We start from the raw sequence: 10,757 nt of genomic DNA on the forward strand, positions 1-10,757 counted from the left end.
CCTAGCCTCCTTTCCTGAATGGAGATGGAGGCCCATATGTCCACTGGGCAGCCCGGGACATCTTAATTTGAATTGTAGAGACAAAACAGACATGACAGCCCTGAGCAAAGCACATCTCATTCATCATAATAATCATTAGCCCTTAACTCCCTCTACTCTTGCTTAGTGCAGGTCTACTGAAGCTCCATGATATCAGACATGATGAAGTGTGCATGTAAAATTCATTGCAGAGTCTGCATTATAGATAAAATGGAAATTCTAGAATAAGGCTGTCAAAATATCTACACTTCAGTGTGCATCTACACCAACCAGTCTACAAAAATCCTCTAACAAGGTTATAATAAATCAGTATTTTTGCCTGCACTGGCAAAACTTTCCCTAAGCTAATAATATCTGCAACACATAGATCAATAATCTTGAGTGTTCATATATACTCTTTGAAACAATTGAGTGCATATCCGTAGATGCAATATAACCTTGTTAGGCAGAAGAATTAACCAGATCATTCACATATGGCAATTAAAACAGCTGGAGTAGCACCGTGTTAGCACCTTTAGCCTTTGACTGCTAATTCAAAATCACTGCCAGTAAAAACATTTATCAAATTATCTTTTTTCTTACATGGAACACTTACAAGCTGCTCAATAAGCAGCTACCATCAACCATCATTTGACCACTTTATTTAAGTCACTAAGAAAGTCTGCCAGTAACTTCAGCCAACACATACAGTGCACTGCAAGTACAAAGGAACTCTGAAGTGTGATTTGAGGAAGGTCTGCGATTCTGTTTCACTCTAAGACAGAAGGTAAATGAAAGAGTTTCCAAACATTTTGGCTCATTAAATGTGATGACAACTATAATTTCCTGTGCAATTGTATAGGAGAGAATATCAATGTTGGATTATGAAAAACAGAGAATGAAGACTGTGCAATACTGCTGCAATGCAGTCCATCATCCATTACCCTTCTAACTGTGTCAGTGAGTACAAAACAGTTGTTGTAGTTCTTCTGTCATATATCTGGATGCAGTTTTGATTTAATTGATGAGCATAGTTAAGTTCAGTTACTGGATGTCTACTGTATCAATGTTTAGAATCCACTTCTAAACTTGCTGATCAAACTAAACTACTTAAACTTCCTCTTAAGATATGCCACTGCGATTATGGTGTGTTTTTTTAACAGCAAATTCTGCATTCAAAACAACACTGAACATCTACTTAGGGGACCCAAGGCTCAAATAACAATTTGTGTTTGTAATGCTCTACTGTATATATTGAGACATACGTTGACATCAGAGCTGCTACTTCCATGCACTGAACTAAGCTCACAGTTTCACATGGAACATCCAAGGGTACTTCCCTCTCTCGGTAAACTGGAGAAATAGTACAAATTCCTTAAACTAAGAGCAGCAAATAAAGCAGCAGGGCAACACCTGATCCATGGCTGGTTACTTCTGGTCCAAGGAAACATTTGCCAGCTTTTTATCAGATTGTTGGTGGTCCTGTTAACATGCCCTGGCTTTCCAAACACACACACAGTCATTACTTTGACATTTGATGACATGCTGACATGCTGAATGTATATGGGGAAAGTTTCTGGCCTGCTTCACGGGCAAACCATGCGTCAATCTTCATACCAAAAAATGTTTGGAACTGAGAAGATGTGAGCTCACAGAGTCAAATTGACATATATATTTATCATAATATGACCTATATTGTGTGAGTGTTTTTCTCCTCACTTTTATTTGACATTTATGAAATATATTTATGTCCCAAACAGTTTAGCACAATCTAACGTTATCAGTCTTGATCATTATATAACACAGGTTATATAACACAATGCAGTGCTATAAAGAGGCCCACTTCAGTATCATCCCTTTATTTACAGATCTGTATCTTTAGATCTGAGGAGGAGCCCACCAACATTGAGCAGTCGGTTATAATGGAACAGAAGGATATAAAAGTTTAGTTTTTACAATGGCCGACACCATATACAGTCACAGAGGTTTAAAAACGAATGGGCCAAAAGAGGTCCTTTTCAAAAACACCCATTACATGGAGCTTTCATGGGAACGGACAACACTCTTTTACACATTATGTCCCTATAACAGGAAAGTTTTACTTTGCATTTATAAGGAAAAAACAAACGAGAGATGAGAAATTGGGTATTTTTTTATCCACACTGGTGACATAGCTCTAAAGATAGCAATGTCGGTCAGTTGGTCGGTCCACCGCTTTGGTCTAAATTGATTAATCTCAACAACTATTAGATGGATTGCCCTTGGTGCAGATATTCATGTTGCCCAGAGGATAAATCCTAATAATCTTGCTGATCCCTGACTTTATATCTAGCCAGCAGGTCAATTATCCAGTGGACATCTACTAATTAGATTGACATGAGACAACTAATATATTTAATGATGGATTGCTATAAAAATTATCCACATTTACACATCATGTCCCCCTCAGGATGAAGTGTAACTTTTCATCCAGTGCCATCAGGTTAGAATAGTTATTTGCCCAATACTCTGGTTTATGGCCAAATAGCTGCAAACCAATGATATTACTATCAACACTCAGCTGTACTACTATATGTGTTAAGTGCAGATTAGCAAATGTTAGCATGCTTACAAGCTAAACTAAGCTGATAAGCCTTATATCTGTTTACCGACAGCACGTTACAATTGACAGTGTGAGCATATAAGCATGCTGAAGGAAGCATTTGCCTCAAAAAACTGCTGTGCATTCCATACAATAGCTGCTAGCATGTTTGTAGAATGCGATTAAATCTGAAAAGGTGGACTGATTTTGAGGATCAATCGCTAAAGAACAATGGGTTTTTGTCTAAATACAAAAACACCCTTTGGAGCATTGAGACATAAAATCAAAGTTTGTGTCATCACTCTGTACAGGGAAGTACTGTACAGCATTCAGCCCTCCTCCCAACATCCTTCACATCCCTCATCATTACACAAAGTGTTCCTCACAGTTATGGTAGAGGAGGTATTCCAGCTATGTGATCTCTGTACAGTATGTGCAACACTGAGGCCAGCATCGTTTAACCATCATGTCAAGGCCACCTTGTATCCTCCCAGTGTTTATATAAAAAATATGCATATGTAATCAAGTAACAACAGTTTTTTTTGTCAGTGTCTTTGGCACTGTCATCACCACCATCATCATTATGAACAACCTCATTTGTGCAGTCATTGTCATCACCACCCACATTTCTTATAAAATCATTATATCTCACATCCGCTTACAGTCAGACAAACTGTTCATCCATCACTCCCTCACAGTTGTTCTTATGTGGGACCAGTTTAGGTTTGGGGTTGACAAAGGCTGGTCTGTTTCTAAGCCAGGAGCTGGAGCATTGTGAACTCTGTGAAGCAGCAGCAGACAAAGACTGACTGACCTGCAGGCTAACAGCTCACAGACATGTCAGAGTAGTGATCCAGGCCTGTTTGGATTGGCCTTGGTCCAGCAGGACCAGCGAAGTTCTGCATTTCTAACAGTTTAAAAACTCACCACTTTGGCAGCTAGAGGCAAATACCTTCATACCCCCTACTTTGTTCTCAAATGACTACAGATGCTCACTTGAGAGTTTCCCATGACAGCTGTCCTATCAGTCACCAGACAGGTGATTTGTATGAATTAGAGGTGTGTTGTTGGCAGTGAGTTATTCCTTTTCCGATGCTGAAATGATCCAAATGTAAAAACATAGCCCTGTCAATTAAAGCACAGATCATATTGATATTTTAATGTAGACAAAAATGTCTGTCTGTGCCTGACCGTACCACACTCTCAACCTGCAAGAGATTCATGTAATCTCCTCATTTATATGTAGACAGCTTGTTATAGTCTTTTGGTCATGAGGTGGAATCAAGTTCTCAAATCATTCCCACATGACGAGTGCCCAGGACAGTCTCTAATTCACACATCTGCAACTGATTAGTCTCATCTGGGTAAGCTCTCCCTTTTGTGGCCTGCTTTGACGCTGATGAGATCAAAAGCTAGTGCTTTCTCTCTCCAAGGTCACCCTGCTCTCTTACAACTGGCAATTCGCCACTGACTTACCAATGGCTGAGTGCTGGCCCTGACACTCACCAGACACTGCTCATGAATATTCATATAGATGTTTGCAACAAATCAACTGTCACAAGAGAAGGAGGTCAGTGACAATGAAACAATTCCGGCTTTCTTCTGGCCGCATTTCATTGCCAGGCACACACTCACAAAAAAGAAAATACTCCTGTGTGGATTCTGTCAGATGTCTAAATACAACATTTACACTTCGCAGCATTTCACAGCTAGCTACAGTTTCTAGTGTAGAGCAAGTTTTAATTGGAGGGTCAGATAGCTACACAAGGACACTATAACACAATTTGGCTTTTAAAGGAATAGAATGACCATCCCGAAATGCACTTATTCACTTTTTTTTAAGAGTCAGATTAGAAGATATTGTTTCCACTCACCTATTTTTGAGTTACCTATGGAGCTAAAACCAAAAGGCTTAGCTTAGCTTGGAAGCAGGGTTAACAGCTAGCCTGACTCTGTCCAAAATATGCCCTTCAATACATCTAAAACTCACTTGGTAACACATTTACCACATTTCTAAGAAGTAATTACAGCACACAACTCCCTATAACCACACATTGTCAGTTTAGATGTTTGTTAATGTACAAATAAGACAAGATGTAACTATTGATTACAATTGATTATAAATTATTGAGCTGTAGTCTTGTTTGTAGGTGTGTTTTTGAAGTTTGGACAGAGCCAGGCTATGTTTCCCCCTAATACTAACCTTTATGCTAGCTGTTTCCTAACTTCCATTTTTTATGTTAACACCCCCTAGTTCTAGGTTTATAGCACACAGACATGATAGTGATTTCGATCCTCTCATCTAACTCTTGGCAAGAAAGCCAAGAGTTACATCAACTTCTCTCCCAATACATTGAACTGTTCCTTCAATGACACAATTGCTGGCATTAAAACAACTCTTATGTTACAGGACTGTCTCTCCTTGACTTCTGCTCTACTATCTTAATAGTTAAAAAAAAGTTATACACACACAGAAGCAAGATATTGCACGTGTTAAAACTTAAAACTATAATATGGTATAAGCTACAGCATGTAGACAGAGATGGTTCGGAGCCAGCGAGAAATAGTCTTACATTTAGAAATCAGAGGGCATCATCACATTTTCTAAACCTGACATTCTACTTGGTCTCTGTGTATTTTCTATAAACTTAAATATTAAAATCTGCAGCCATTTACATGTTTAGACTGGGGGAAAAAAAACATTCAAGAGCAGTTATGCTACCAAGAAGGAGAAAAAAAAGGGTTGGTTGAAAATGATTCAAGCAGGTTTAAGGGAGTCTACTAACAGCATGCAGGTTTCTGGCATAATTAGGGGGGAAAATACGGAATATGTGTTAAGTTAATAGGTGATATTTATAATTTAAAAGACAAAAGTTTATACTTGAATCATACTTTTAAAATACTGATTGAAGTTGAAGTGATGGATCACATCACTCCAGTTCAGAGGTCTTTACATTGGCTTCCTGTATGTCAAAGAATTGATTTGAAAATCTTGCTGTTAGTTTATAAAGCACTAAATGGTTTAGGGCCAAAATACATTTCCGATCTTCCCCCTGCCCCAGACCTGCTTTCTGTCCCCAGAGTCAAAACTAAACAAGGAGAAGCAGCGTTCAGTTATTATGCTCCGTATATTTGGAACAAACTCCCAGATAACTGCAGGTCTGCTGAAACTGTCAGTTCTTTTAAATTAAGACTGAAGACTTTTCTTTTTACCATTGCTTTTAATTAAATATTTAAGATTGATAACTTACACTGCACTGTAACTTTTACTGTCCTGTTCTCTTTTTCTTTGTTTTTAGCTTTTTATCATTGCTTTTAATTAAATATTTCCATTTAACTCTTTTAACCCTGATTGTAACACTGTAACTTTTATTATATTTTATGTTGCTTTTAAACTTTTTTATATTTCCCTGTTGCTTTTATGTTTTATGTAAAGCACTTTGAATTACCTTGTTTTTAAAATGTGCTATACAAATAAACTTGCCTTGCCTTGCCTTAACTAGGTCACCTATTAACTGTAATTAATGGATACAGCTCTGGGGGGAAAAGTTTGCTTTTGGAAGTATCCAGTGCAAGTGTTGCCCATCAAAAGGAGTTAAATCTCAATAAACCCACATCTGAGTCCTTTGCTTCTGAAGCCAACTAGGATTTAGCCTGAGAATTCCTCAAGTGGTTCACTGAAGGTTATAATGAGTCTTATAAGACATAAGTGCTTGGTGTGCAATACAAAAGTTAAAAGTCTTCAACCAAAACCTTCATAATTACATATATTGCTTTATCCTACTTTGTGTCACTATTCATCCCAGCATGTTAGTTATTTGCATATTGTCTGGCTTTGTAATTACTGGCTCATGAAAGCATTATGTTATTTTAAAGACTAATGCGCTATTTACATTTGGTTTTGCAAATTACAGTTGACCTTAGTTGGATATAAGTAACTCTCTTGTATTTATTCCAACACAATTTGTGGGTGTGACAAAAAAGAAACCACAAAAATAATAAACTGTGCTAGCTGACACAGTTAGCAGTTGTAGTTTAACATTTCGTCAGATCTGTGAGCAAGCAAATATTGACAGACATCTTTTATCTCCTCCCCAAATACCCTTGTTGGAGCAATATCTTTTACGATAGTTACCTAGTCTATACTTTTGTGAATCCAGTTTTTATCCTACTGTACAATAACTTAATATTGTTTGTGAGATCTACGGTCTGTGTCTGATTTAAAATCACTATCACTTAGTTTTTTATCCACTACTGTTTGCACAGTTTTTCAATTGCTTCCAATAAAGACTTCAAAAGCCATCAGCTGTCTTTGACCTTTATTGGAAGTGCAATTAGCTTGTTGCATAGCTGTGCAATTAGCTTGTTGCATAGCTGTGCTCCTACACGTACAAGGTCGGTGTAACTTTAATATTTGTTTCATGTAATACTGTCCATCCTTTGACTTATTAATAATACAGGTTAGTTGTCAGGATGGTAACTGGTGAATTAAAAGAGATCCATTTGTTGCTGTCACTGTAATTTGACTGAATAACAACATCAGCCAAAATATACATCCTCAGATAACTTTACGGCCTAAAATCAGACAAGGTTCTTGTTCAAAGATAAAGAAAGTGCTTCAACACACTTTAAGAATAAACAGTTGCCAGAGAGGCATTTGCAATCAATCAAGAAGCCGCAGCTGCTTACTTCACATGACCAAACATGGTCACATATGAAAAGGTCCCCGATACAAATTCCACACAGTTTACAAGCCACAACATACTGTAGTGGTGACCTTTTCTGATGCTCATTAAAATGTTTGTGTACTGTTTGGTTGAAAAGGAGTGTGTTGTTTTGTGGCTCATAACCATCGACGGGTAAAGTGGAGATTTGCAAGCATTTTATAATTTCTCTTCATGTTCAACGGGACACACACTCAGGCTCTTCAGCTCTCTACTCAGTCCTCTGCAGCTCAGCTTTGGTTTAACCTCAAAAGGACACAAGCAGTCCATAATCGGCTGACAGGTGTACTTTTCAAAATGTGGACATTGTTGCTTGATGCTGTATTTTGTCCATGATACCAACTTAAGAGTCTGTGTGATTGTTGAAACTGGAATAAAAATATGTTTGGTGACACAAGAAGCTCCTCAACCAGATACTCAATGGAAATAGATGCAGTAATGTGCACTCCCTGTTCTGAATCTCATCAGCTGAGATGGTGTACTCAGCCTCCTTTTAAGGAAGTACACAGGCAATGTTAGTTGTAGTGTCCCAGCTTGGCAAGGTGCAAGGCTGTGGACAGTGAACATGGTTTACTCTGGGAAATACCTGCTGCTATACAAAGTGGCAGTCCAAGAATAACTGCTTTTGCATTGTGATTGCTATTAATCATCTTTCCATAATACTGCTGGGAGGCAGAAAGTACTGGAAGGCTGATTGTCATCATTACTGTCAATAAAAGGAAACTGACTATGGCTGTTAGAAGCAGATTTTAGAATATTAAAAGTTTTAAATAGCAGATTAGGAACAGAGGGACTTTAAAACAAATAAATCCTACTTCTAAATCTTTCTAGTATTTATGTAAGGAGTTTAATTTCTCCTTACATAATTAGAGTTGATGGCAGACTGATTGCTGATGAATGCCTCCATTAATGTCAGAGCCACTAACACTCACCTCTACCCACCTCCTGTAATTTGTTCATGTGGAAAACCATTTCCTCTCCCAGTTAGAGTGTCCCATCTGGACAACTAGAGAGCAGCCAGCCTACCTCTCTGTCAAATCACAACACTTTTAAGCAACAAAGACTAATTTGTGCTCAGACTAAAACATTAGCAGCTGTATCTCTACCATATTCGTTTCTCATTTGGGTTTTTTGAGTCACAAAATCTTTTTAACAACGACACAAACACACAGCTGTTTTTACTCTCATGACGTAAAATCCTTCTGATTTTAGTAATCAAGCAGGGGAGAGGATGCTCCCGAAACCCAAACACATTTCCAGTCCCCGGAGATGAGTGTATGGTAATAAACTCACACACTCCAACCCGATGCGGTTGTGGCTTTTATCTTCAATACCATCTAAGGAATAGGAGTCTGACTTGGCATGTTCACATCGACAACCAGCTTTTCCACAGACAGACGTCTGCTCAATGTATGAGTAACAGAAACTAAAGTCAAATTATAGTAGTGACTGCTGTGTTGGACAGAGCAGATGCAAGTGCTAAGCCTCAAGGAAAGGGAAAAAAAGAGGAATTTGGAATTTAAAAGACACCGATTTGTGGACAGATGCACCATCAAATTGCATGTTTAATTATTTCATGAAAGGGAGGAGGAAAAGGAATTTGCCACTTCTCTGTCCTCCCGTTACAGCAATACAGGTCCTGCCTTCCTAATACCATTTTATGTATGATTCTTGGATGCAGTGCCTTCCAGTTCCCATCCACTTGCAGAAATATACAAAAGGATACAACTTTATATTTTCATCTTTCAAAGAATCTTTTAAAGAGTTAACTGGATGAGCCTCCACAGAAAGGAATTGCCGTTTAACTGTCTTTTACATCTACAGTAAAGAATTTATTGCTTAGTAGTTAATATTTACAGATTTTGTTCATAGAATAAACTATTTCTTTGCAGCTGTTACTCTGCCTGAGGATGTCAGTCTCTCCAGGACCCTCCTCAAGCCGGAGCACATATTTGTCTAAAGAGGGGAGACGTTTCAACATCCTGTTCAGTCCCTTGAACATCTATTACTTTAGCTTATTCTCTGCTTTTTCCCAATGCATTTCTCAACATAAGATTCATAAGAGGTATATGAATAATTCACTTGCAGCCTGTCACATCATTATCTAGATTAAATCAGATCAGATAAAATATTTTCCCTAAGGGGAGTGGAGGAGTGAGGCATCCATAACATATAACCTTATTTCTGTCAACAAGTAAGTTTATTCATTGGAATTTAGAGCATCTGTTCCCGATCTAAACTCCTTTAAGTCTTAATGAGCCTTACACCTTGTCATGACATCAAATGATGTATTGACACCACCACAACTTTGTGATCACTTAGTGTTGACACAGCTCAGTCAGTGCCAGTAATTATTTGCTCAACCCAGATTACAAATATCTGATTCTTCCACCTAAGTCACGCTAAATACAAAAAACATTGATTGATCTACATTAACAAGGTTATAAGATAGCATTACAGTTTAACATAATCAAACTTACCAGGCCGACACAAAGTGACTGTTCGTGCAGGGAATCAGCAGCTGGAGAGCAACCAGAGGTTTATAAGCACAGCATGCAGTGTACAGCCCCGCCTGTTCAGGCTGCAACTCAGTGAAGTTCAAACACGGCTGATGTGTGCGTGCAGTTTGACTTTAGGTATGTATTTAAATTGTAATGCTATTGATACATCTAATTTCAATCCAATCTAAGTTCTATTAGGAAATGTTTTTTCTGAGAAAATTATAAACTTTGAGTTTTTTGGTGCACCACTAAAGCACTGTATGCAATGCATAAGAATTATCTGAATGATTAATAAAATGCTGTCCTAATATATTTATTTTTTCAATTTTATCATTATTTTCAAAGCAATTCATGAACAGGCTTGAGTTCTCTTCCACTCCCCTGGTGTGAATGCAGGTTTGGAAAGAAATGTAAAAGACAGCTATACTTCAGATGCCTGACTGAAATGACATGATGGACCTCTGCAATATAAATTATGCCAATGTCTACCAACATACATGGTATCAGTGCTGCAACATAGATGCATGCATGGGAACCAGAGCATTTCCATCCAATTAGAGGGTTTCTCCCTGGCTCAGCCCCACTGGTTTGGCCAAATTACAGAAATGCTTGAGAAATGTGGAGCCACTCCTCTGGACCCATCTGTGGTAGTCAGACAGACTCAGTTGTTTGTTGTTTTCAGTGGGTTTATGGCGACCAGAATCCAAATTGCAGGCATATCTGTATTTCCCAAACAGCATTGTTGTTGTTTTATAATTTGTTTCTATTGCTCCATCACATCATTTATAACTTTAACTATAACTTTATGTGAGCTTGACATCTGACACGCCTTCCTGTTGTGAAAATTATCAACTATCTTATAAAAATTAAGTTTAAAATTAACACAGAAAGAAAATAAAAATAAAATAGAAATAAATATAATAGAAATAGAAA

This window comes from Micropterus dolomieu, linkage group LG22 (assembly GCF_021292245.1).
Source record: "Micropterus dolomieu isolate WLL.071019.BEF.003 ecotype Adirondacks linkage group LG22, ASM2129224v1, whole genome shotgun sequence".
Classification (NCBI taxonomy): domain Eukaryota; kingdom Metazoa; phylum Chordata; class Actinopteri; order Centrarchiformes; family Centrarchidae; genus Micropterus; species Micropterus dolomieu.